The sequence below is a fragment of the Aotus nancymaae genome, unplaced genomic scaffold (genome assembly GCF_030222135.1).
Source record: "Aotus nancymaae isolate 86718 unplaced genomic scaffold, 86718_ANA_hifiasm-v0.15.2.pri h1tg000028l, whole genome shotgun sequence".
NCBI classification, from domain to species: domain Eukaryota; kingdom Metazoa; phylum Chordata; class Mammalia; order Primates; family Aotidae; genus Aotus; species Aotus nancymaae.
Genome location: NW_026988441.1, coordinates 32,782,757 through 32,809,164, shown reverse-complemented (window position 1 = coordinate 32,809,164; position 26,408 = coordinate 32,782,757). Strand labels below are relative to the sequence as shown.

Genomic DNA, 26,408 nt, shown 5'->3' with positions numbered 1-26,408 from the left:
CTGGAGAGTTACCTGGGCCAGCGACGTTATTTATCACTGGAGGGAGGCCAGGGAGGTGGCTGATGCTTCAATAGCTACACGGAGCTTGTCCTCTAGTTGAGTGGCTGAAGTGACACTGTAGCCTAGGGCGCCGCGTCCTAGCCTGACCGCCGCTAGAGAGGATGCTAGAGAGAGACCAATGACCATTGGGAGGAAGACTGCTTGTCTGTTTTGGTGATTAGGGGAAGGTGGAAGGAGGGATAGGAGTTTGGCCTGTCCTTATACTTCTAACTGTGGGACTAAAGTGACAGGCACACAAGGGAAGGGGAAGGAAGCATTAATAACTTTAGCTAAGGTTCCATTATACCAGAAGTATTTTCTTGATGGTGCGCAGAGGGAGGTTTTTATTTTTACTGTGGTGTTGCAGCTGGGACTGGAGCTTCTGGCTGTCTCATAGCAGAGAAAGAAATTTTGAGAGTGTACTTTGAACAAGGGGATACCTGTTTAAGGTGGTGCTAGGCCCCGTAGGTGACTGTGACAGATTGAACCTGGACCAGAGGGGAACTGCGGCTAAAGGGGGGAGTTGCTGAGAGAGGCACATAAAAAGCAGTGAGTGAGGTTTACGGTTTTGGTTAAGTTTAACATGTTGGCTCCCTGCTGTACTAGAGTTAACCAGGAGAAAGGATGAGAGGTGCTATCTGAGGGTTTGAATTGGTTAGTTAGGGTGGCCTTATTTTCCAGGATTGTATGGCTTACAGAGCTAAGTTGTTTTATAACTTCAGGGACAATGCAGGTATAGGACCAGAATATTAGCCATGTTCCCTGGGGGTATCTCCAAGTATAGTCTACATACAGTTTACCAGGCACTCTAACGTTCCAGCGGTTGTTTTATTATCCTGTGACGATGGCTTATGGCAGTCTGCCCAGAGCTGGTGATTGCTGGAGTGGCGTGATATTGGAGATTAGGCGAATGGCGCGTGATTATTTAGGCAGGTTGCAGTGGCAGGCAGAGAAGGCGACAGGGCTGGAGGGGCAGAAGTTAAGGTTGTATGCTAAGTCTTGCCTAAAAGGTGAGGGCTGACCTGGAATTTCCAAGGCGGGACCATCCAGGTAGGCCATTGTGACAGGTTGGTGTTAGGATCAGTCCAGGTGAGGGCAAAGAGAAAGTAGGATTTAGGGTGAAGGGGAATGGTAAAGAAGGTGTTTTTAAGGTTAAGAACTATAAAATGAGAGGTAGTGGAGGGAATGTTTGATAATAGGGTATATGGGTTGGGGACTACAGGTTGGAGGGGTATCACCACCTCATTGATAAGGCGCAGGTCCTGAACCAGGCAGTAGTTGCTGGACGACTTTTGGACCAGCAAGATAGGAGTGTTACAAGGGGAACTGGTGGGAATAAGGAGTCCCTGGGCTAGGAGTCAGGTGATGATAGGCTTCAGGCCCTGGCGGTGGGTTTTTGAGATGGGAAACTGAGGACGTGAGGGAAAGTGGGTAGGATTTTTAAGAAGTATTTTAACTGGTGTGTGATGTCTGGCCACTACAGGCTTAGAGGTATCCCATACCAAGGGATTAACCACATCAGGAGGGATGAGGGGTTGAGACGAGGGGTTGAGACTGGGCATAGGGTCAGTTAGGAGGGGCAGTAGAAGATGAGTGGGTGATGGGTTTGAGTATGGGGGGCCAGTAAGTTGGAGAGTGGCCCCCACAGTCTGGAGAATATCTTGTCCAACAGGGGAACTGGGCATGAGGGTATGATTAGAAAAGAGTGAGAAAAGGGGTGTCCTTGGAGGACACAGGCTAAAGGATGAGTTTGATTAGGGCAGGAAGGCTTTCCATTAATTCCTATAACTGAAACCTGGGAAGGTATACTAGGCCCTGAGTAGGAAGGCAATATAGAACAGGCAACCCCCATGTCCATTAAGAAGGAAATGGACTTACCCGCTCTTCGTAGCGTTACCCTGGGCTCGGCAAGGGTGATGGGGATCTCCGACTTCGGGCTGCGTCAATTATCCATGAGGCCGAGGAGTTTAAACGAAGGGACTGCATTCTTTGGACCAGCCTGCCCCTTACATGGAGATGCAGGGGGTGAGCCTGTAGTCTGGAATGGGCAGTCCACCTTCCAGTGTTTAGTCTGTTTGCAGATAGGACAGGGTCCAGGGGCTGGATGTGGATGAGGGCACAGTTAAGTCCAGTGCCCCTCCTGGCCACATTTGAAGCAGGGCCCGGGCAGGACCTTTGAAACAGTCTGGGCAGGTCTTGGGGGACCTTTTTGGAGGAACTTGGAGGAGTTCCTTATACTAGACGCTGGGCAAGCTGCTGGCCTTAGGGCTGCTACAATGGCTTGGGTTTGGAGGCTTACCTGTTGCTGTAAATGGGCCTGGCAGATGGCCTCAGCCTTTTCCTCTTGGCTATTAAAAACTTCAAATGCCATGTTTACCAGGTCTCATATCGGAGTTTGGGGGCCCTCCTCTGCCTTCTTTAGTTTTTTTTTCCTAACGTCTGGTGCTGACTGGCAGATAAAATGGGCCACTGGGGGGTGGTCCCGGCTGCGGAGTTTGGGTCTACTTGGGTATGTAAGACTATAGCATTGGTTAATTGGTCAAGGAGGGCAGCTGGGTTTTCAGTAGGACCCTGGGTTATTTCACGCAGCTTATTATAATTAACTACCTTCTGAGCTGTGCCTTGCATGCCCGCTCGGAGGCACTGCAGCATTTGGTCTTGGCGGTGGTGATTTTGGCTGGTTTGATAGTTTTAATTAGGGTCGGCATTGGGGATCGCCACTGTGCTTATGGGCATTTGGGGATTAGTGAGGTGTACTTGATTAGCGTGCGCCTGAGCTGCTATGCGGATGCAATTATGCTCATTGGGAGTAAGGGTAGAGGACAGAATTACATAAATGTTGTGCTAGGTTAAGTCATAGGCTTGAGTGAGATAGGGAAATTTTTTAGTGTAAACAGTAGGATTGGTGGAGAATGACCCTAGGCATTTTTAATGGTGGATAAATTAGAGAGAGAGAAGGGAACGTGTACTTGGATGACACCTTTCATTCTAGCTACCTCGCAGAGGGGACAAAGGAGGGAGTTCTCATTGGTGGGAGTGCTGTGTAGGTGAGTGTGAGCACTAGCAGGAGAGGCTATGTTAGGACCTGGGAGAGCAGAAGGGGGTTGGGGTTTTGAAAGAGGAGGGGCAGGAAGGATTGGGGATTTTGTGTAGAGGGGACAAAGAGGGGAATTCCCATTGGTGGGAGTGCTGTGTGAGCGAGTGTGGACACTAACAGGAGAGGTCATGTTAGATCTCGCAGGAGGAGGAGCAGGGGGGGGTTGGGAGCAGCTTGAAAGAGGAGGAGGAGGAGGGGGTTGGGAGCAGCTTGAAAGAGGAGGCCCACACAAGCCCCGTAGCTGTTAGGCTGTGGGAGTACATATAAACTCACTCACTTGCTCACTCGTGCCGGGGGTAGGAAGAGAAACTGAAAGTATAGTTACTCCATAAAGCAGGAAACAGCTGTTATCTAGAGAGAGAGACAGAGAGACAGAGAGAGAGGGGGGAGATAAAGAGTTAGTTAGAAGCCGGAAATGGCTGCCAGCGGCCGTCATTGAGCGAGAGAGAGAGAGAGAGTGAGAGTTAGGAGATAGGAGCAGAAACAGGAGCCAAGAATACAGCAGAATCTGGATTTGCTGCTTAGAATTTACTTAATCATCCACTTACTTGTGCTGAGGTTAGGAAGAGAAACTGAAAGTGGCAGTTACTCAATTAACGGGAGTTTATATGCCAAAGGGCGAGTTTGAGATAGACGTTTTAGTGGCGTAAGCCAGGGGTTTGGTCCTGCTCCTGGGCAGGGCCTGAAGTTGTAAACAGGGCTTCTGATTACCCAAACATTAGCCGCTGCTGTGAAGATGATTGGAAGGGTGGCTCAGTGTCCTGGGCCGTCCCACTGAACACCTGAGACTACGAGAGGGTTCAGGAAGGTGGGGACATCTCCCTCAGATTCCTGGCCCTGAGAGAACCCTTATGGGGAGAAGACAAGAGTGCAGGGACATCTCCACTATGCTCAGGTCCTCGGAACGAGGCCGGGGCCCAGGGCCTGCGGTGAGAGAGGAGAAGGAGTCCCTGACGTGGCTGTGTTTACGAGCAGGGAGTCCACAGAGCAGGCAGAAGTTAGGATATGCTGTCAACTCTTAAAAAGTTATGGGCAACAGAAGTCTTACCTGGAGGCGAGAGGCTCCCCTGTTTGGCTTTGAGTGCAGGAGTCAGTTTCCCCCAGGAGGGGAGGGGTCTTACAACTCCTCCCGGGTTTCAGCACCACTTGTAAGGTTTGAATCAAGCAACTGAGGTTTGAATGAGGCAACTGAGGCCAGTTATTGGAATAAAGAAATGTAATCAGCTCCTGGGTGAGGTTCTATGGTCCGACAGGAGGGGCCAGAGAAGTCACGCTTCTCTTCTTGGGGCGTGGGGTTTTATAGGGAGTGGAGGTAGCTGATCGGCTGCTGAGAAACAAAGAGGAGGCAGTTTCATTGGTTATGAAAGGACTGGGCCCTGGCAAGGGGCTGGTCAAGGACGTACGGGGGAAGCTGCCATAGGGCAAGTCTTTGGCGGACTTTTTCAAAATTTCAGCAGGTGCGGGGCTGAGATTGAAATGTGGAAACAGGTACGGGGAGCCCGCGTGGAGAGGGCAAGTGCTGAGTAATGCGCTCAGAATGGTGACGTAGTTTTCAGGCGTGGAGAGAGAAGGGTGTGTCCATTCGGCTCCCAGTGAGGCAACCGGCCTTACAACAGTTGAGAAGGATATCTGTTCCTCTGCAGCACATAATATTTTTAACCTAACAATTATAATTATTATTATTATTTTTTTTTTTTTTTTTTTTTTATTTTTTTTTTTTGTTGAGACGGAGTTTCGCTCGTTACCCAGGCTGGAGTGCAATGGCGCGATCTCGGCTCACCGCAACCTCCGCCTCCTGGGTTCAGGCAATTCTCCTGCCTCAGCCTCCTGAGTAGCTGGGATTACAGGCACGCGCCACCATGCCCAGCTAATTTTTTGTATTAGTAGAGACGGGGTTTCACCATGTTGACCAGGATGGTCTCGATCTCTTGACCTCGTGATCCACCCGCCTCGGCCTCCCAAAGTGCTGGGATTACAGGCTTGAGCCACCGCGCCCGGCCCAATTATAATTATTATACACCAAGATATATGAGAATTATAGGAATCTCCCATAACTTTGGAACACATACATATTTGCACAACTATAGCCCAAAGAAAGCCAAACACCAGTTTGTATTTAACAATGCTTCCTGTATGATTTTATACCAAATAAGCCAAATTTTACCTTTATATTAGTGTGCTATTAATATTAAACTCCATTTTCAATAAAACCATGTAGATGCATTTACCCAATTTTAACCTTTGACCAAAAGGTAAGATTTTTATAGACACTTTTAATCCTTCACAATTTTTGTTAAACAGAAGCTTAGTGCTTTAAGAGAAACCCATTGTGCTTTTTTTTGAGACGGCATTTTGCTTGTTGCCCAGGCTGGAGTGCAATGGCACAATCTTGGCTTACTGCAACCGTGATCTCCTGGGTTCAAGCAATTCTCCTGCCTCAGCCTCCCAAGTAGATGGGATTACAGGCATGCACTACCATGCCTAATTTTGTATTTTTAGTAGAGACGGGGTTTCTACATGCTGGTCAGGCCGGTCTCAAACTCCTGACCTCAGGTGATACACTCACCTCAGCCTCCCAAAGTGGTGGGATTACAGGCGTGAGTCACTGCACCCAGGTGCTTTTATTTTAATGCTCAATTTACAGAAAAACTGGATGACAACACCCTTCAACTTTAGCCAATATGTTTACATATAGACTTTCCTTTACAATTAACCTTCCAAAACTTGCTTAAACCTTCAAAACAATTCTGTAACCTTTTAATATAGGTATAAATCCACATTCTCATGCCTCCTTATAATCTTTTTACCAAAAGTATATTTTACTTTCCTTAAACACTTTGCACATAAACTGTTTCTTCAAAGTAGTTTCAAATACATGTTACACTGTTAACTTTTGTTGAAAACCTTGGACCTAGACAGAAGTACAGATAAAGTCTGGCTTATTCCAGCATTTAACTCTATGTGTCCTAAGTTTTACCTAGCTGTAAAGCAGGCAAAGAGTTATAGTGACATTTTATAAAGCAGTAAGGAGGTCTAATCACTTTTAAATTGTACATTTCTTGCATTAAATTCCCTTTTATAAGATTTTTCATGACTTTCACAGACAATCTCTGACATGCCTCAACTTTCTGACTTGTTGTAAACATCCCTCTCTTTAAACAACCAGTTAATTTACTTTAGGACAAAAGTTTACCATATAAAAATTTTTAAATATATATTCTCTTTTCTTTATTATCAAAGATAACAGTCCTTTCCCAAAACAAACTTCCCTCATGCCTGTGGACTAGATTGCCTAAGGCCACAAGATTAGAAGTTAGGATACTAAATAGCTTAAGATATAGCTATTTTCATTAAACCAATATTAATCTTTAAAAAATTACACAAGCAAAGATTTTGTTTGGGCTGAGTTATAGTTTTGTTTTGACATCTTATAGTATTTGGCAGAGGTAAGAATAAAATTACTTGATTAATAAATGCAAACAAAAATGTATGCTGTCAACTCTTAAAACACTTCTAACTTTACTGTACCAGTAAGTTTTAAAGATTAACATCATGTGAACTGAAAGGTCCCACAGCTTTTACTTTTCTCTTAAAAATATTCAAGTGCTTATTTTTTTTTGGCCAATTAGAGCTCCTTTAATAGACACTGCATAACACAACACATACAGAGCCACACAGACAACCACCAGAAGATTAAGTAGTTATAAGATTTTTTTCTACTAATTTCCCAATTGGATTATTGGCCTTTGGGTGGGGCCCTTTAAGAACAGGGCTAGGAAAACAGTTATAAAGAAGAAGACAAAGATTTTGTGAGGTATGTATTCACCTTTCATTCCAGGGGTTCCATAAGGAAAACAGATTTTTCCCAAAACAGGATCTGTGGTACGTTTTCTGTTTTCCCAGGCCACCAGATGTCATTTTTAGGGTCTTTTATACATGCACCAAGAGTGGCAAGACAGAGTGGAGAAAAGTAATTCTTCCCAGTTAACTGGGAAGAAACCTTTTCCAGGACACCAGGACAATAAGATTTATGAAGACAAGCCTTTTGAATATACGCACAGCTTGGAAGAGGGAGAGACCCAGGGAGGGTTTTCATTAAGAAAGATTTTATGAGAGGTGCAAGCTTGACACAGGGAGGGTTGGGATTTAAGGTGAAGCAGGAATGGCGAGAAACCTATCAAACACTGAAGTGAGGAAGGAACTGGCTTATTGGGCTGGGAGCTGCGGGGAGGCTACAGCCTCATTTACCGAGCTCCCCGAGAAGCAGCTACTCTTCCCTTCTATAGGCTTACAATGCTAAAGGGGAAACTGAAGTGAAACTATGTCATTGTTCATTTGTTGGATGTCTGACCTTACAATCTTTTGGCTTTACTGATTTGCTAATTCATATGCAGCGTGAATGGGGACCAGCAGGGGAGGGGACTTACTTACAGAGACAAGACAAAGGCAGTAAACTATTAGTTGGCAGAGGTGTTTCCAGGAGGGAGCCTGGGCTGTGCAGACATGGAGGCGTGACCCAGTGCTGGGCTCCAGCCAATAGGGATAACATTCATTTGCCACTCTTTCAAGGTTTACAGATAGCAGAGATGCTGGGAACCGAAAAGGGAGTCATCTTCCCAAATCTTTGATATATTTTTTTTCACCCTCCTTCCCATCTGGAGGGGAGGGGAGAGAGGAGGTGGAGACCGGGAAACAGAAGGAGGTGAGGGGGTCTTCCCTCTAAGCCTGAATATAGAGAACCTCTTGCCATTTGCTGTTCCTGGTTATAAAGTTGTTAAGGTTCCTAAGAATATGCAATTTAAAGGTGCCATTTTGGGGCCATCAGCTGTCATTATCTAATGTGTATTGGGGCCCTGGCCATGTTACAATAAAAGACTAAATGCTTAAGCCAGGTTTGGCGAGGTTGTGAAGAAGACAGCAAAGTGGACAGGGCATAGGAATGTGGGATTGTTTGGCACCCATGTGGACTGGTGAGAAGAATCCGAGGGTGTCTGTTTTAGTTCTAGGCATCCCCAGACAAAAGACAGAGAGGTGGAGTCCTCTTTCTAAATAAGACAGTCAAGCTGAGAAGAAAGTGGGTGTCCCCAAGATTTCCTTTAGCTTAGTCCCAGTGGTCCTCTGAGGACCAAGACTGCAGACCTGACTTTTCCAGGGTACCATGAGAAAGCCAGGGGAGGGCAGATCTTACTAGTCGGCTGGATTAGTGTCCGACGTTGGATGTTCTGGTTGGAATCGGCAAAGGGCCTCTTGGACTGCAGCCGCACAAGGGAGAGAGAGAGAGAGAAATGGGAGGATAAGGGCAAAGTGAACTGAGAGAAGAGACAGGGCAAGTGGCCAGAGACCCTCAGGATCCAGGAATTAACTCAGGATGAGCTGCCATTGCTCATCCTGTGAGCAACGTGAGCACATCCTGAGAGCCTGTGCCCCGAGCACCCGTCCTGAGTTTTGGCATGAAATGTAAGAGTTAGAGAAAGAGGAAAGAAACATGAAACACACCTTGACAATCAAAGACAGGTTTATTTTAGAAAAAAACCTGAGAGAAGCTTCTGGTTGATTTTGGTCAGGAGCACTTTCTCTTGCAGACTAAGAATATATATTGGTTTTACAGAGAGAGGGATTACAAGCTTGGAATGTTTTGGTGTCGGGGAGAAGTTTATGCTGGGGTTGGAATGTCTCTGGGCAAGTGGGGGGTTATCTCAGGGCTAGCATCTTCCTGGGCAGAGGGGGGTTATCTTGGGGCTAGCATGTCTCTGGTGGGGGAGGAGTCTGGAATGTTTCTGGTTGGAGACGTTATTTGTGGTTTATGGTCATGCTGACATTAGCCATTAGGCTGATGCCCTTTAGATTTAGGTGGTTTTTGATTAAGGTGAATTTTAAAATGGGTGCTTGTACATGATAGCAGTGCTCCTGCTCTGTCACCCAGCTTCTAGTCAGGTTTTTTCCTAGGAAGGGCAAGACTTCAGCTTTTCTCATCTTACCTCCACCTACCCATTACTGAAGTTACATCCTGTATGGGTACGTTAGAAAAGTGGGGACATGGTTTTTGCACTCAGCTCCTACTGACTGGAGGTTCTACTGTGAGCATGGTGTGCTCAGACTACTAGGACACTGATCAACTTGACCTCAGCTTGTGAGGTGGTAGATCCATGCCAGGCGACAGGCCAAGAAGACATCAGGCTCTTGTCCCTCCCTGCCTCCGAACACTCAGTTCCCAAAAAGATTACTCAGAAAGCAGCTTGCCAATGTTTCTACCCAAGCTTCAGAGCCCTGTCAGATTTTGCCTTGAGGTGGAAGAGAAGCAAGCTGTCGAACACATAGCTCCTAACCTTTTGCCAAATAGCACCCCATTCTCAATGCAGTGGAAATGGAGGTGAAAATTCACAGGACATTCATGGATTTAATGAAGATACAGCCTGCACTGTAGGCCAGCTAATTTGTGGAGAAAATTAGGGAAAAACACTGTTACGAGAACTCCATTAAGAGTCTAAACAAGCACCTATTAAACACTGATCTCAGATAGTACTTTTAGAAAGAAGAGAACACATTTGGATTAATTTATAGGGCAAATTTGACCCTGGACTTTTTTTTTTTTTTTTAGATGGAGTTTTGCTCTTGTTACCCAGGCTGGAGTGCAGTGGCGCGATCTCGGCTCACTGCAACCTCCGTCTCCTGGGTTCAAGCAATTCTCCTGCCTCAGCCTCCTGAGTAGCTGGGACTACAGGCACGCGCCACCATGCCCAGCTAATTTTTGTATTTTTAGTAGAGACGGGGTTTCACCTTGTTGACCAGGATGGTCTCGATCTCTTGACCTCATGATCCACCCGCCTTGACCTCCCAAAGTGCTGGGATTATAAGCGTGAGCCACCGCACCCGGCCTGAGCCTGGACTTTTTTGAGAACAATAGAGCCATCAACCAGCAATTAGTGCAGTTTAATATCTGAGTGCTGTCCAAGAGAGGAACAGGATGACTGCATGCAGAAACAAAGCTGAGCCACTTCTCCTCCCCAAGAGCAGTATCAGAGGCTTAAAGTTATGAGGAAAAAATTGACAGCTGGAACATCTCTATCATGGACGCTATAGTGGACAAACATCTCCTTTAAAAATTCACCTTAATCAAACACCGCCTAAATCCAAACAGCATCAGCATAATGGCTAAGGTCAGCATGACCATAAACCAAAAATAACATCTTTGACCAGAAACATTCCAGACTCCTCCCCAGTCAGAGACATGCTAGTGCCAAGATAACTCTGCTCTGGCTGGGAAGATGCCAGCCCCAAGATAACCCTCACTCCTCCCAGAGACATTCCAACTCTGCCGTAAACTTTTCCTCACACATAAACATTCCAAGCTTCTAATAAGCCCCCCCACCCTAAAACCAACATATATTCTTAGTCTATAAGGAAAATCACTCCTGGCCAAAATTGGCCAGAAGCCCCTCTCAGGTTATTTCTAAAATAAACCTCTCTTTAACACTATGTTTCTTTCCTCTTACAGAAATAGACCACCAAAATAGTCCAATCAGTCACTAAAAAAATAAAGCAAATAACAGTAACAAGGCCTTGCAGAAACTGAACATACTCTGAGAGGATTCAGTATGTTACCAAAAATGTCCAATTTGCAACAAGTACAGCCCATACATCAGGAAAAAGAAAAGCTGACAATAGAAACTGCCTGTGAGAAAAGATAGCAGATTTAATAGAAAAATACTTCAATGTGTACATTATCAATGTGTTCACAGAACCAAAGGAGAGCATGACTCAAAGGCATTCAGATTTGGCATCTAGCTGAAGGTTTCTCCACACCAACTACCTTACTTTCACAATCTTTCTACAATGACTTCTGTAAAAAATGACAAACCCATTGTTAGTGGTTCATTAATTAAACACTTATATTCATTAATAGTTTTGAACGTACATTGCTACCAATATCATGGAAAGTGCAGGTTTTCTGCCATGTAAAAATTGTTTGAAAGTAAATGCATTGATTACTCTGCAACAGGACTCCCCCATAGCTATTATAGTAACATCCATTTATAAAGTTTCTTAGTTCTGTTTCCAAATTAACTATTTTACAAACATTTCAACATCTATGTTACAGTAAGTATATATTTTTGTTGAAAATTTTGTTTGAAAAATTGATAACATGCTAAGATTCCCCTCAAGGGACATTGTTTTCCTCTTGTGAGTGCAAATCACCTTAGATTTCTCCTGGGGTTTTAGTACTGATCTTTAATGTTCTGGTTCTCCCATTTGTTTCCTAAAATGTAGACCCAGAGTATGGAAAACTTACTGGATTGTAGGTTCACTGTACACTGCAGCCACGCCTGAGCAATTCATGAAAATACTCCCTTTCTACATTCCAAATTTTGGAACAGCACTGATGGCCGAGAAACACTTGTTCTCTAATTGACTAAAAGAAAAACATATCCTCACCTATAGAATTAAAGTGCTGATGGCTTCCCGTATCACATCTCTGTACAGATTCTTCAGGGAAAAAATCCAGCAAAGCCCAATCCTCCTGGATGAAGTTCCAGCCACATCTTCAAAGACCACCAAGCCGTGACACATCCCAGATATGTGCAGAGGAGGACAGGTGAGACTGACCTCACTGGGGATCTAGACTCAATTCATGAGACTTCACATTGAAGCAGTGTCATCGTCTGGGGTAAATACCTGTGTGTTGTCTTGTGGCCACAGAAAACTAGGACCTGGAGACACAAAGAGTGATGTTCCAAGCAGAAGTTTAATAGGCAAAAGAAAGAGATGAGCTCTCTCTGCTGCAGAGAGGGGCATCCCGGAGAAGTGGGTTGCCGCTTCTGCAGTGAAATACAGAGAGTTTTATAGACGAACTTGAGGAGGCAGTGTCTGATTTACATAGGGCACAAAAGATTGGTCAGACCAGGTGTACCATTTGCATAACATGTGAGAATCTGGCCACCCCCACCCTAATCTTTTATTATGCAGATGGGTTATCCACCTGGCTGGTGCCATGTTGCCTATTCCTTTACTGTACACATGGTGACAAAGAAAAGGGAAGATGAAGCTTCCAGGTTAAACATGTATGACCCCCAGGTGGCCCTTTTCTGTTGTCACAGCTTTTGGCATTCACCCGTGCAAGCTCCCAGCTCGCTTATCTGTGTTTGCAGCCTGATTCTCTGTTAGAAAAGAAATAATTTGGGGGCTGCTTTTTGTTAAAAGGAAAGCCTTGCCAAGGACTCCTTTACCCTCACTATCTGCCTAAATAATTTCTTTCTAGCTCTTGTATCAACATGATTCATTCTACAACTTGGTCGAACTTTCACTCTCGTCTATACTAACTAACTTCCACATACAATTCTATGCTGCTAGGTCACCCCCAAATTTTTCTTTGTAGAGTCGAACTCTAGTACCTGTCACAAGAAAGTCCTACTACTTGGTGTGCAGAAGAGAGTTAATATTAGTGGTCTTGAGACTGCTTATCCTTTGAAATGGCTGATCACAAAGTTTGACATTTACTAACCTATTAGGAATAATGAAATCAGTCAACTGTCAAAGTCTTCTAACCAACACAGTGATGGCTTGTCTTATGTACATAAAGGATTTTTGAAGTGTAATATTCCAGACAGCACAGTGTTAGCAGAGATCAAAGGAAAGGACAATGTCTTCAATGGGCCAGCAATTTTGCATTATGCAAAATTGATTAATTTCAGGGGAGGCATTGTACAATGAGTGGCAGAATCAAGAGCACCTTATTACATAGGACAGGGGCAAACTTACGTAATTAGGAAAATTCATCACCTCTACTTGATGGGCAAATCAATTTATTGTAGACTTAATATAAAACATAAAACCAGAACACTTTTTTTTTTGAGACACAGTCTTGCTCTTTTGCCAGGCTGGAGTGCAATAGCACGATCTAGGCTCACTGCAACCTCCATCTGCCGGGTTCCAAACAATTCTCCTGCCCCAGCCTCCTGAGAGCTGGGATTATAGGCACCCACCACCACACCCAGCTAATTTTTGTATTTTTAGTAGAGATGGGGTTTTGCTAAGTTGGCCAGGATGGTCTTGAAATCCTGACCTCGTGATCCACCCATCTTAGCCTCCCAAAGTGCTGGGATTTACTCTAATAAAAATGCAAAATATTAGCCATGTGTGGTGGCACATGCCTGTAATGCCAGCTACTCAGGAGGCTGAGAATTGCTTTAATCCAAGAGGCAGAAGTTGCAGTGAGCCAAGATCACGCCACTGCACTCCAGCCACAGTCTGGGAAATAGAATGAGACTCTGTCTCAAAATAAATAAAAGAATAATAAAAAATAAAAGAGTAAGCAATGAAAATAACATAGTGATAAATTTAAATATATTAAAATTAAGAAGGTAAACAACAAAGAACAAAGTAAAATACCTGCAGTACATGCAATATAAAAGGACTAATTTGTAGAGTAAAAACGAACACATGATTAAAACATAGGAAAATAAATATTTAACTGAAAATGAAAGACCATGTATGAAAAAAGGTCCATTTCCTTGGTAATGAAGAAATAGCCAAATAAAATGTCAACTAGATGACATTTCTCATTGATTAAAAGTACAAAATTAGTCAATTCGAGAATCCTAAGTAGTGATGACCATAGAAAATAAATAAATATGCATGAAGGAAGGAGGGGTGTTAATAGATACACTGCAGTGCTGTTTCATGTAATTTGAACTTTACCATAATCTGCAGCCCAGTAATTTTTCTCTAATGTCCAGGTAGTTTATTGTGCATTTGTGCTTAAAGACTATTGGAACAGGCCAAGCAAAGTGGCTCACATCTGTAATCCCAGCACTTTGGGAGGCTGAGGCGGGCAGATCACAAGTTTGAAACCAGCCTGATCAACATGGTGAAATCCCCGTCTCTACTAAAAATACAAAAATTAGCCAGGTGTGGTTGCATGCACCTGTAATCTCAGCTACTCAGGAGTCTGAGGCAGGAGAATCTCGAACCTGGGAGGTGGAGGTTGCAGTGAGCTGAGATCACACCACTGTACTCCAGCCTGGGTGACACAGCAAAACTCCATCTCTAGAAAAAAAAGACCATTGGAGCAGTATTTTTCCTAAGAGCAAAAAATAACCCTGAATAAGCCCAAGCACCATAAGTACTGGAATGGATGAGTGAAGTGGATGGCATATAGCCTTAGACACTAGCAGGTATGTGCTCAGGCAAGGAAACCAGCAATAAGCCTTTTCATTTTAATGAAATAAGGCCCATCTCTCTAGCTATCGATTTATTATTTTATTTATTATTCATTTGTTTGGAGATGAGGTCTGGCTGTGTTTCTCAGGCTGGTCTGAAACTCCTGGCCTCAAGTGATCCTCCTGTTCCTTTCCAAAGCACCCTGCCATTATTTTGGAAGATGCCCAGAGAATTACATTCTTAACAAGTCCTGCCTTCAAAGTAAACTGTTTTTCAAAACCCTAATTGAGATTTTACCAGAGCCACACCTCTTGGGGTAAAGAAAATACCTAATTCCATCCCCCTGTTTTTGCCTCAACTAAGCAGAGGTGAGGGAGAAATACAAAAGTCACAACACAGGGACATAGACTTCCTACAAACCAAGTCAAATCATAGGTCCATGAAATGCATCCCATAGTCCCACACCTGACCACCACATTGACAGCAGCAGAATATATACCATAATAACGGCAAAACACAATGCCTCAGACCTTTTACTTAAAGATGTCTAAGGGTACAGAAATAAGTTGGGATAACACTGATGAAGTGGACAGATGTCTGCAAACACGTAACGTACATAGACTGAGTCAAGAAGAAACGGAAAATCCGAACAGATCTTCAGTTCTAGGAGACTGATGTAAGAAACAAAACAAAAACAATAAAAACCAAAGGCCAGAGTTTTACTGCTAAAATCAACTAAATATTTAAAATATTTATTAATATCAATCTTCCCGAAACTTTGAAAAAAACAGAACACTTCCAAACTCATTTTATGAGACCCAAATTACACGGACACTGAAGAAAAGACACGACAAGAATGAAAGCTGCAGACAAGGTCCTTCGTGAATATGCACACAAAAATCCTCTAATACTAGCAAACCATATTCAGCAGCATATTAAAAGATTACACACCATGACCAAGTGAGATTTATCCCTAAAATGCAAAGATGGTTCAACATGTAAAAATGCGTAATACACCACAACCATCTCAATGTAGATGTAGAAAAAGTGTTTGACAAAATACAAAACCAATCATGATGAAAACACAGAACGTGGGCTAGAAAGAAACTACTCAATACAAGCCATATTTTAAAAATCCACAGAAACATTAAAATCAGTGGCGAAATACAAAAAACTTTTGCACTAAGATCAGGAATAAACCAGGATACCTGCTTTCATCACTTGTCTCAATGCACTATTGGAAGTCCTAGACAGAATGATTAAGCAAGAAAAAAAATGCATCCAAACTGGAAAGGAAGAAGTAAAATTATCTGTTCGCAGATGAAACAATAAGTAGAAAATCCTAAAGACTTTGCACATGCACACACACATAGTACCCCAAAATACTGGAACTACTAAATTCCACAAAGTTGCAGGATACCAAATCAACATGAAACAATTTCAGCTGGGTGCAGTGGCATTAACCTGTAGTCCAAGCTGCTTTGCAGGCTGATTCAGGAGGATTGCTTGAGCCCAGGAGTTCAAGGCTGTAGCATACTATGATTGCTCCTGTGAACAGCCAATGTACTCCAGACTGGGCAAGAGTAAGACCCCATCCCTTAAAGAAAAATCAGTCTCATTATACACACTAACAATATATAATCTGAGAAGGAAATTATGAAACAATACCATGAACAATAATAAAGGCGGCAGAAGACCTGTACACTGAAAACTATAAAATGTTGCTTAAAGAAATTAAGATATAAGTGAATAGAAAGACATTTAAGATTTAATATTAAGATATCAATACTACTTAAGATGGCCTATAAATTCAATGCAACTCCTATCAAAATACCAACGACCTGTTTTCTGGAGACAGAGTCTTGCTCTATCTCCCGGGCTGGAGTGCAGTGGCACGATCTCGGCTCAGCTCACTGCAACCTCTGCCTCCCGGGTTCAAGTGATTCTTCTGCCTCAGCCTCCTGAACTACAGGCACATGCCATCATGTCCGGCTAATTTTTGTATTTTTAGTAGAGATGAGGTTTCACCACATTTGCCAGAGTGGTCTCAAATGCCTGATCTCAGGTGATCCACCTGCCTCGGCCTGCCAAAGTGCTGGGATTGCAGGTGTGAGCCACCACATCTGGCACCAATGAATTCAAAACAAAAACAAAAACAAATAGAAATGCCCATCCTAAAATTCATAGGGAATCTCTAGGAACCCCAAATAGCCAAAACAATTGACAAAGAAGAACAAGCCAGGTGCGGTGGCGCAAGCCTGTAATCCCAGCACTTTAGCAGGCTGAGGCAGGCAGATCATTTGAGATCAGGAGTTTGAGACCAGCCTGGCCAACATAGTGAAACTCTGTCTCTACTAAAAGTATTTTTTAAAATTATGGTGGCTCATGCCTATAATTCCAGCACTTTGGGAGGCCGAGGTGGGCAGATCACCGGAATTCGAGACTAGCCTGACCAATGTGTGTGGGTAGCACCCCCCATGGAAGGAGAACTGTCCAGACCCCAGGCACAATTAATGCCTGAAGAATACCTTAGTTTATAGTGTTAGTACTCAGCTATTTCCTTTATATAATCCTTTATATATACTCATATATTAGTTTATAGAATTAGTGCCTGAAGTATAACTTGCTGCTTACATATATCTAGCTTAATCATACTTAATATTTATATCTAACATACTTAGTCCCATATAATCTTTCTATATAATCATATAGATATTGTAGTCAGAGCTGTACTGACACATTTAGTGCTGATTTATAGAATCCTTCTATATAACCTTATAGTAGTTTGTAGTAGGAGGAATGCCTAGAGTAGTCACAGAACAGAAGCAGCACATGGGAAAACAGCCAGACCAGGACAAGAACCAAAGACCCAGGCCGTGGTGTCCCTGCCTGAAAGGGTATACGCTGTATGGCAGGCTTGGAGCAAGAGCCTCTCCTCCTGATAAAGGAGTTGTAGTACCTTGCATCCAGTTCCTGTGGAAAGTAGGCCTCAAGCCTGAGATCCTAGAAATAGCCGAGAGAGAAGAACCCCTGCGGTGTGACCAGTCACGACGGCTATACACCCTGTCAGTCTTTTCTCGCTTCTGTGCTAGCTCAAATCATCTTCCCATAAATATCTTAAGAGAAGAGCACAAGTCTTCAAGCTCCCACTGCATTGGCTTACAGTATCCTTCTATTAGAAATCCTTTGAAGTCTCCAACCCCAGATAAGAAGTGTTACGACACCTATTGCACACAGCCCACCTCCTTGCCTCGGTGACCTAACGGGGGTGGACCCCTTTTCTGTACATGACCCTCTACTACTGTGCATGGCCTACCTCTCTGCCCAAGTGACATAATGGGGTGGCCCCCTTGCTTGTAACTCATGTGATTATGTATGCCCTATTACCAAGCCTATAGATGATGGCCTCGCTTACAACCCTGCCCCCTGCTTGTACCTAATAAATACAGATGCTTGTGCGCGTTTGGGGCCTCACCGATTTCCGCTGATAGGTGTCATGGCCCACCGAGTCCAGATGCTCTTCACCAGCTCTTAAGTGTCCTGTCTCTTTACTTCTTGGATCCTGCACTTCAGCACAGCATAAGGGACACCCCACGACGCTGTGGGGCCCAACAGCCCTACAAATGTGGAGAAACCCCATCTCTATTAAAAAGAGAAAATTAGCTGGGCAAGGTGGCACATGCCTGTAATCCCAGCTACTCAGGAGGCTGAGGCAGGAGAATTGCTTGAACTCGGGAGGCAGAGGTTGTGGTGAGCTGAGATCACACCATTGCACTCCAACCTGGGCAACAAGAGCAAGACTCCGTCTTCAAACAAACAAAAAAATAGCTGGGTGTGGTGGCACGTGCCTGTAGTCCCAGGTTCTCAGGAGGCTGAGGCAGGAGAATTGAACCCAGGAGGTGGGGGTTGCAGTGAGCAGAGATCATGCCACTGCACTCCAGCCTGGGTGGCAGAGCAAGACTCCATCTCAAAAAAGAAGAACAAATTAGGAAGTCTCACTCTTCTTTTTCAAACTTAGATATACAATAGATAAAACACTGTGGGCCAGGCACGGTGGCTCACACCTGTAATCCCAGCATTTTGGGAGGCCGAGGTGGACAGATCACTTGAGATCAGGAGTTTGAGATCAGCCTGGTCAACACAGTGAAACCCCATCTCTACTAAAAATACAAAAATTAGCCGGGCATGATGGCAGGTGTCTATAATCCCAGCTACTTGGGAGGCTGAGGCAGGAGAATCACTTGAACTCGGGAGGTGGAGGTTACAATGAGCCAAGACCGGGCCATTGCACTCCACTCATTAAACAAGAACAAAACTCCATCTCAAACAAACAAACAAAAAACACCACTGTAGTACTGGCACAAGGATAGGCATATACATCAATGAAATAGATAATCCAGAAAGATATCCTCACGTATATGATTAAATGATTTTCAGCAAGGTATTAGGATCATGCACTGGGAAAAGGAAGTTATTGCAAAAAATGGTTCTGGGAAAACAATCCTGACATGTAGAAGTGTGAAGCTGGACCCTTACCTTACACCATATACAAAAATGAAAACAAAATGAGTCAAGGACTTAAACTACTCTTAGAAGAATACATGGAGGGGGGAATTTCATAAAACTGAATTTGGCAATGATTTCTTAGATATGACACAAGCTCAGTCAACAAAAGAAAAAATAGACAAATTCAACTTCATCAAAGTTAAAAACTTTAGTCCCTCACGATATTATGAAGAGTGAAAAGGCAACCCACGGAATTGTTTGCAAATTACATAACTGCCAGGGTATTAATATCCAGAATGTACAAAGGAAAATCACTTAACAAAGTTCAACATCGTCACAATGAAAACACTCAATAAACTAGGAATAGAAAGGAACTTCCTCAACCTGTTATAAGGCATCTATTAAAAACCCACAGCTAACATCATGGACCTAAGAACACCCTCATTTTCAGCACTGGCTAATCTCTAGGATCAGTTAGGTAGAAAGTGAAGGTGGAACCAAAGTTTTAAGCAGCCTTGCTAAGTGTTAAAGGAATGCTGCAGGATAGAACCATCCACAAAAAGTGGAAGGTGTCAGGTTTTTCTTTCTGCTTCTTTAGCTCCTGGCATGCAAGGAAATCACTGTCAAAACACAGGCTAAACACAAACTAAAGGAACAGAAACTTCAAGGGCTATGCATAACAAGTAATACAATCCCTGCAAAAATACTTTAGAAAAGTCAACAAACAAAAATAGCAAATACTGAGGAGGGAGAAACTGATTTCTAGAGTTACCCCTTAAGATATTCAAATGTCCATGTTTCAACAACAACGTTTATGAGGAATACAGAGAAACAGAAAAACAAAGCTCATTAATGGAAACAAATCATTTGAGATAAACCATTTCTAAAACCCTAGACATTAGACTTACTAGACAAAGACTTTAAATACTATCTTTTTTTTTTTGAGATGGAGTCTCACTCTGTTGCCCAGGCTGGAGTGCAATGGTGCATCTTGGCTCACTGCAACCTCTGCTTCCCTGGATTCAAACAATCCTCCTGCCTCAGCCTCCCCAGTAGATGGGATTACAGGCGCCCACCACCACACCCAGCTAATTATTTTTTTTTTTAGTAGAGAAGGGGTTTCACCATGTTGGTCAGGCTGGTCTCAAAATCCTCACCTCAGATGACCCACCTGCCTCGGCCTCTAAAAGTACAAGTGTGAGCCACTGCATCTGGCCAAATCAATTGTCGTATATCCTTAATAGGTATGCAGCTATAACAGAGCATCAAAATACATGAGGCAAAAACTTATAGACAGGCAAAGAAAAGTAAGGAAATTCTCCTTTATAGTGGGACACAGCAATGTACTTCTAGTGGAAAGAAAATCATTAATGGTATAGGTTTGTTTGTTTGGTTTTCTTTTTTTGCCTTTTCAATACCAGAGATAATTTTTTTTCTTTTTCTTTTTTCTTTTTGAGATGGAGTCTTGCTCTGTTGCCAGACTGGAGTGCAGTGGCATGATCTTGGCTCACTTCAACCTCTGCCTCCGGGGTTCAAGCGATTCTCCTGCCTCAGCCTCCCAAGTAGCTGGGACTACAGGCATATGCTACCATACCCAGCTAATTTTTGTATTTTTAGTAGAGATGAGGTTTCACCATGTTGGCCAGGATGGTCTGAATTTTCTTGACCTCATGATCTGCCCACCTTGGCCTCCCCAAGTGCTGGGATTACAGGCATGAGCCACTGCACCCAGCTTTTTTTTTTTTTCTTTTTTTTTTTTTTTTTGAGACGGAGTCTTGCCCTGTCATCCAGGCTGCAGTGCAGTGGCATGATCTCTGCTCACCTCAACCTCCACCTCCCAGGTTCAAGCAATTCTCCTGCCTCAGCCTCCCAAGTAGCTGAGATTACAGGCTTGTACCACCACACCCAGCTAATTTGTTTTTATTTTTAGTAGAGACAGGGTTTCACCATGTTGGTGAGGCTGGTCTTGAAATCCTGATATCAGGTGATCCACCTGCCTCAGCCTCCCAGAGTGCTGGGATTACAGTCATGAGCCACTGCACCTGGCCCCAAAGGGTATTTAACGGTATAGTTTTAACTCAACAGCATCATCAGTCAACGGGATTTAAGAGGTATTTACAGGATATTGCAACCAACAAGAGCAAAGTACAAATCCTTCCCAAGATTGCATGGAATATTCACCAAGTTAGGCCACATTTTGGGCCATAAAACACACCTTAACAAATATAAAAGACTGAGGGAGGACTGCTTCAGCCCAGGAGGTTGAAGCTTTGGTGAGCTGAGACTGCACAATTGCAGTCCAGCCAGAGATGGAGTAAGATTCTGTCCCAAATAGACAAAACCAACAAAACAGAGTCTAAAATCAATCTAATCTAACCTTCTCCTTTAGGAAACTAGAGAAACAAGAGCAAGATAAATCTAAATCAAACACAGGAAAATAACAATTACAGAAAACATCCATGAAATTGAAAATGGAAAATTAACAATATTGGCTAGGCACGGTGGCTCACGCCTGTAATCCTAGCACTTTCGGATGCTGAGGCAGGTGGATCACGAGGTCAGGAGAGCAAGACCATCCTGGCCAACACAGTGAAACCCCATCTCTACTTAAAATACAAAAATTAGCTGGGAGTGGTGGCGTGTGCCTGTAATCCCAGCCACTTAGGAGGTTGAGGCATGAGAACTGGTTGAACCCAGGAAGCAGAGGTTACAGTGAGCCAAGATCGCACCACTGCACTCCAGCCTGATGACAAGCGAGACTCCATATTAAAAAAAAAAAAAAAAAAGAAAAAATCAACAATATCAAAAGCTGGTTCTGTGAAAATATCAATAAAATTTATAAACCTATAGCCAGGGTAAGAAAAAAAGAACACCTAAAAAAATTACTGACCAGAAATGAAAGGTATTCATCACTATTAATTCCATAGACATTAAAAAAACCCATAAAGGATGCAACTTCATCAGAGAACACAACCAGGAAAACAAAACAAAAAAAAGAACAAAAAACCATAAAGGATTATTATGAACAATTCCAAGCCCCCACAAGTTTGATAACTTAAAGAGACAATCTACCAAAACACACACAAGGAGAGAGAAACAATATGAATAGGTATATATGTGTTAAAACAAGTAAATCATCTAGTAATGGACAAAAAAAGCACAGACAAGGACCAAGATGGTCTTACTGGTCAATTCTGCCGAACATTTAAGGAATAACTGACACAGGTTCAATACACTCTTTCTAGAAAATACAAGCAGAGTAAACACTTACTAATACATGCTATGAGGCCAACAGCATACCAACACTAGATGGATACATTACAAAGGCGGAAAACTATAGACCAGTAATGCTTAGGATCATAGATACTAAAAGTTTTCAACAAGTAGAAAGGCTGAGGTTCGTGGATCGCTTGAGCCCAAGTGTTTGAGACCAGCCTGGGCTACATGGTGAAACCCTGTCTTCCCTGAAAATATAAAAATTAGCCAGGTATGATGCTCATAAGTCCCAGCTACTAGGAAGGTTGACCTGGAAGGATTGTATGAGCCCAGAAGGCAGAGGGTGCACTGAGCCGAGATCACACTACCACACTCCAGCCTGGGCAACAGAGCAAGACCCTGTCTCAAAAAACAGAAAACCCAGGCGTCGGAGGCGACACAACATATCTACAACCACCCGATCTTTGACAAACCTGAAAAAAACAAGCAATGGGGAAAGGATTCCCTGTTCAATAAGTGGTGTTGGGAAAACTGGCTAGCCATATGCAGAAAGCAGAAACTCGACCGCTTCCTGACACCTTACACTAAAATTGACTCCAGATGGATTAAAGACTTAAACATAAGACCTAACACCATAAAAACACTAGAAGGAAACCTAGGCAAAACCATTCAGGACATAGGCGTAGGCAAGGACTTTATGACCAAAACACCAAAAGCATTGGCAACAAAAGCCAAAATAGACAAATGGGACCTAATCAAACTCCACAGCTTCTGCACGGCAAAAGAAACAGTCAATAGAGTGAATCGGCAACCAACAGAATGGGAAAAAATTTTTGCAGCCTACCCGCCTGACAAAGGGCTGATATCCAGAATTTACAACGAGCTAAAAAAGATTTACAAGAAAAAAACAAACAAGCCCATTCAAAAATGGGCGAAGGATATGAACAGATACTTTACAAAAGAAGACATACATGAGGCCAACAAACATATGAAAAAATGCTCATCACCACTGGTCATTAGAGAAATGCAAATCAAAACTACATTGAGATACCATCTGACGCCAGTTAGAATGGCGATCATTAAAAAATCTGGAGAAAACAGATGCTGGAGAGGATGTGGAGAAATAGGAACACTTTTACACTGTTGGTGGGAGTGTAAATTAGTTCAACCACTGTGGAAAACAGTGTGGCGATTCCTCAAGGACCTAGAAATAGAAATTCCATTTGACCCAGCAATCCCATTACTGGGCATATATCCAAAGGATTATAAATCGTTCTACTATAAGGACACATGCACACGAATGTTCATTGCAGCACAGTTTACAATAGCAAAGACCTGGAACCAGCCCAAATGCCCATCGATGATAGACTGGACAGGAAAAATGTGGCACATATACACCATGGAATATTATGCAGCCATTAAAAATGAGGAGTTCACGTCCTTTGTAGGGACATGGATGAACCTGGAAAACATCATTCTCAGCAAACTGACACAAGAACACAAAATCAAACACCACATGTTCTCACTCATAGGTGGGTGTTGAACAAGGAGAACACATGGACACAGGGAGGGGAGCACTATACACGGGGGTCTGTTGGGGGGGAGGGGGTGGGGAGTTGGGGAGGGATAGCATGGGGAGAAATGCCAGATATAGGTGAAGGGGAGGGAGGCAGCAAATCATACTGCCACGTATGCACCTATGCAACAACCTTGCATGTTTTTCACATGTACCCCAAAACCTAAAATGCAATAAAAAAAAAACAGAAAACCCCTACACCCCACAAAGTACCAAAGTTGAAAAATCAATTAATGTAATACTTCATATCAATAAATTAAACAAGAAAAATCATATGATCATATCAATAGTTGCAGAAAATCAGTCTAGAAAAAGGTGGGTCGGGGAGAGGACATTGAGATTGAGAAGGTTGAAAACAGTCTTTGTTTGCAGATGACATGATCTCTATGTTGAAAATCCCCAAGAACCAACAAAAAACTCTGAGAAATATTAAGAGATTATACAAGGTTGTAGAATGTGAGGTTAATATTCAAATGTCAATTATTTTCCTGTATATCAGCAAGAACAATTAGATTTAAATTACAAACACAACACCACTTATACAGCACTAGGAAAAATACCTACATAAAAATCTGACAAAGATCTATATAACAAAAACTGCAAATTTCTAATGAAAGAATTAAGTAAGATCTATATAAATGAAGCAATATTCAATTTCTATCATGGATAGAAAGCCTCAATATTGTTAAGATGTCTGTTCTTCCCACTTTGAATTGGACTCAACACAATCCCAATAAAAATCCCAACAAGTTGATTCTAAAGGTTATAGGGAAAGATGAAAGACCCACAATGTTCAAAATAATACTGAAGAATAAATTCACAGGACTGACACTATCTGACTTACACTACCTCACTTACTATAAAGCTACAGTCATCAAGACAGTGCGATACAGGGGAAAGACTAGAAAAATAGATCACAGAACAGAAAACCCAGAAATAAACCCATACAAATACAGTCAACTGCTTTTTGACTATATTTGTGTAAGGAAATTCAATGGAAAAAGTATATGTAATCTTTTCAGCAAATGTTGTTAGAACACCTGGACAGTTACTTCCATATGCAAATAAATGAATTAGACACAGACCTTACAGCTTTCATGAAGTTAACTCAAAATGGATCATGAGCCTAGATATAAAATGCAACATTTAGAATTCCTAGACAATAACATAGGAAAAAATCTAGAAGACCTTGGGCTTAGCAATGAGGTTTTAGATGCAATACCAAAAAGCATGACCTGTGAATGACAAAATTGGTAAGTGGAACTTTATTGAAATTAGTTTTCTGTTTTGGGAAAGACAGTGCTAAGGGAATGAAAACACACGGCCTGGTGTGGTGGATCATGCCTGTAATCCCAGCACTGTGAGAGGCCAAGGCGGGAGGATCACTGGAGCCCTGAAGTTCAAGACTGGCCTAGGCACCACAGTGAAACCCCATCTCTACAAAAATTTTAAAATTAGACAATGGTGGTGGTGCACCCCTGTAGTCCCAACTACGTGGGAGGCTGAGGCAGGAGGATCCGAGGGGGAGCGAGAATGAGAATATGAAAACACAAGGCATAAACTGGGACAAAACACACATCTGTTTTAGTGCTGGGGGATTCATGGCACATGCATTTGTCAAAACCCATGACTGTACAACACAAAGTGAACCCGAAGTATGGGTTTTAGTTAATAATAATGTATTGCATTATTTCTCATGATTATAAAATATAATGTAAATGATAAATATTATAAATATAAAATGATAAATGATAAATATAAAATGATTATAAATGTAATATAAAATGATTATAAAATGTAATATACACCTAAGCAGGAATCATTTCGATTGGCTGATCATCCCTGTGTCTGCAAGGAACAGAAACTAGGGTTGGGGGAAGAAAAGCTTCATGTCCCAAGGGGTTAGCTTTTTTTTTCTTTTGAGACGGAGTTTCTTGTTACCCAGGCTGGAGTGCAATGGCACGATCTCGGCTCACCGCAACCTCCACCTCCTGGGTTTAGGCAATTCTCCTGCCTCAGCCTTCTGAGTAGCTGGGATTACAGGCACGCGCCACCATGCCCAGCTAATTTTTTGTATTTTTAGTAGAGACGGGGTTTCACCATGTTGACCAGGATGGTGTTGATCTCTTGACCTCGTGATCCACCCGCCTCGGCCTCCCAAAGTGCTAGGATTACAGGCGTGAGCCACCGCAACCGGCCCGGGGTTAGCTTTTTAGAAGAAGGGGATACCAGGACATATTCCCAGCCCTAGGGCATCCAGATGTCCCCTGGGAGGCACCACCCCTACATCTTAAGTTGTCCTCTGGGAGTGACCCAGGGGCTGATATTTACTAGACCTTCCAAGGCATCTTGGCATTCCTGGGTCAACCCCAGGAAGTTCTGGAACCCAGGAACAGGAAAGGATAGGAGGGTGAAGACAGATCACCCTATAAATTTTCCAAAAGGGAACCTCAATCCAAAAACATTCTGGCGAGGTGTCTACGCCTACGGAAGATAAAAGGAGGAGAGGCACAAAGATTTTTTGCAGGTTTCATGCACTTACTCTATTTTCCTCATGTTAAATGTCCACAAACAGAAAAATATTTTAAAAAGAGCCATCTATTGCTCTGCGAAAAAATTACAAAGTACTGCATCTGTTTGAAATGTACAATAAGAGACAAATAGTTAATAATATTTTGAATTGATGAAGGAAAGTTGGCACTTGGGAATGTTGGGAAGGAATTGGAAATGCAAGAATTCATACAAACCGTGGAAGCGTTAAGGTCGGCAAACAGAATTGTGGATTTGACCCTACGTCCCACACATTTGGGAAATGCA

General features: G+C 42.9%; 1 long non-coding RNA gene across 2 annotated transcripts in view; it reads left to right on the top strand.

Moving 5' to 3' along the window:
* The window catches only part of LOC135276792 (uncharacterized), a 53,940-nt gene that overhangs the window by 19,020 nt on the left and 8,512 nt on the right, over positions 1 to 26,408 (top strand). For both annotated transcript variants that reach the window (XR_010344354.1, XR_010344353.1), the window contains exon 2: positions 11,618 to 11,729. This is a non-coding gene — a long non-coding RNA (uncharacterized LOC135276792). The remainder of the gene's footprint in view (positions 1 to 11,617; positions 11,730 to 26,408) is intronic.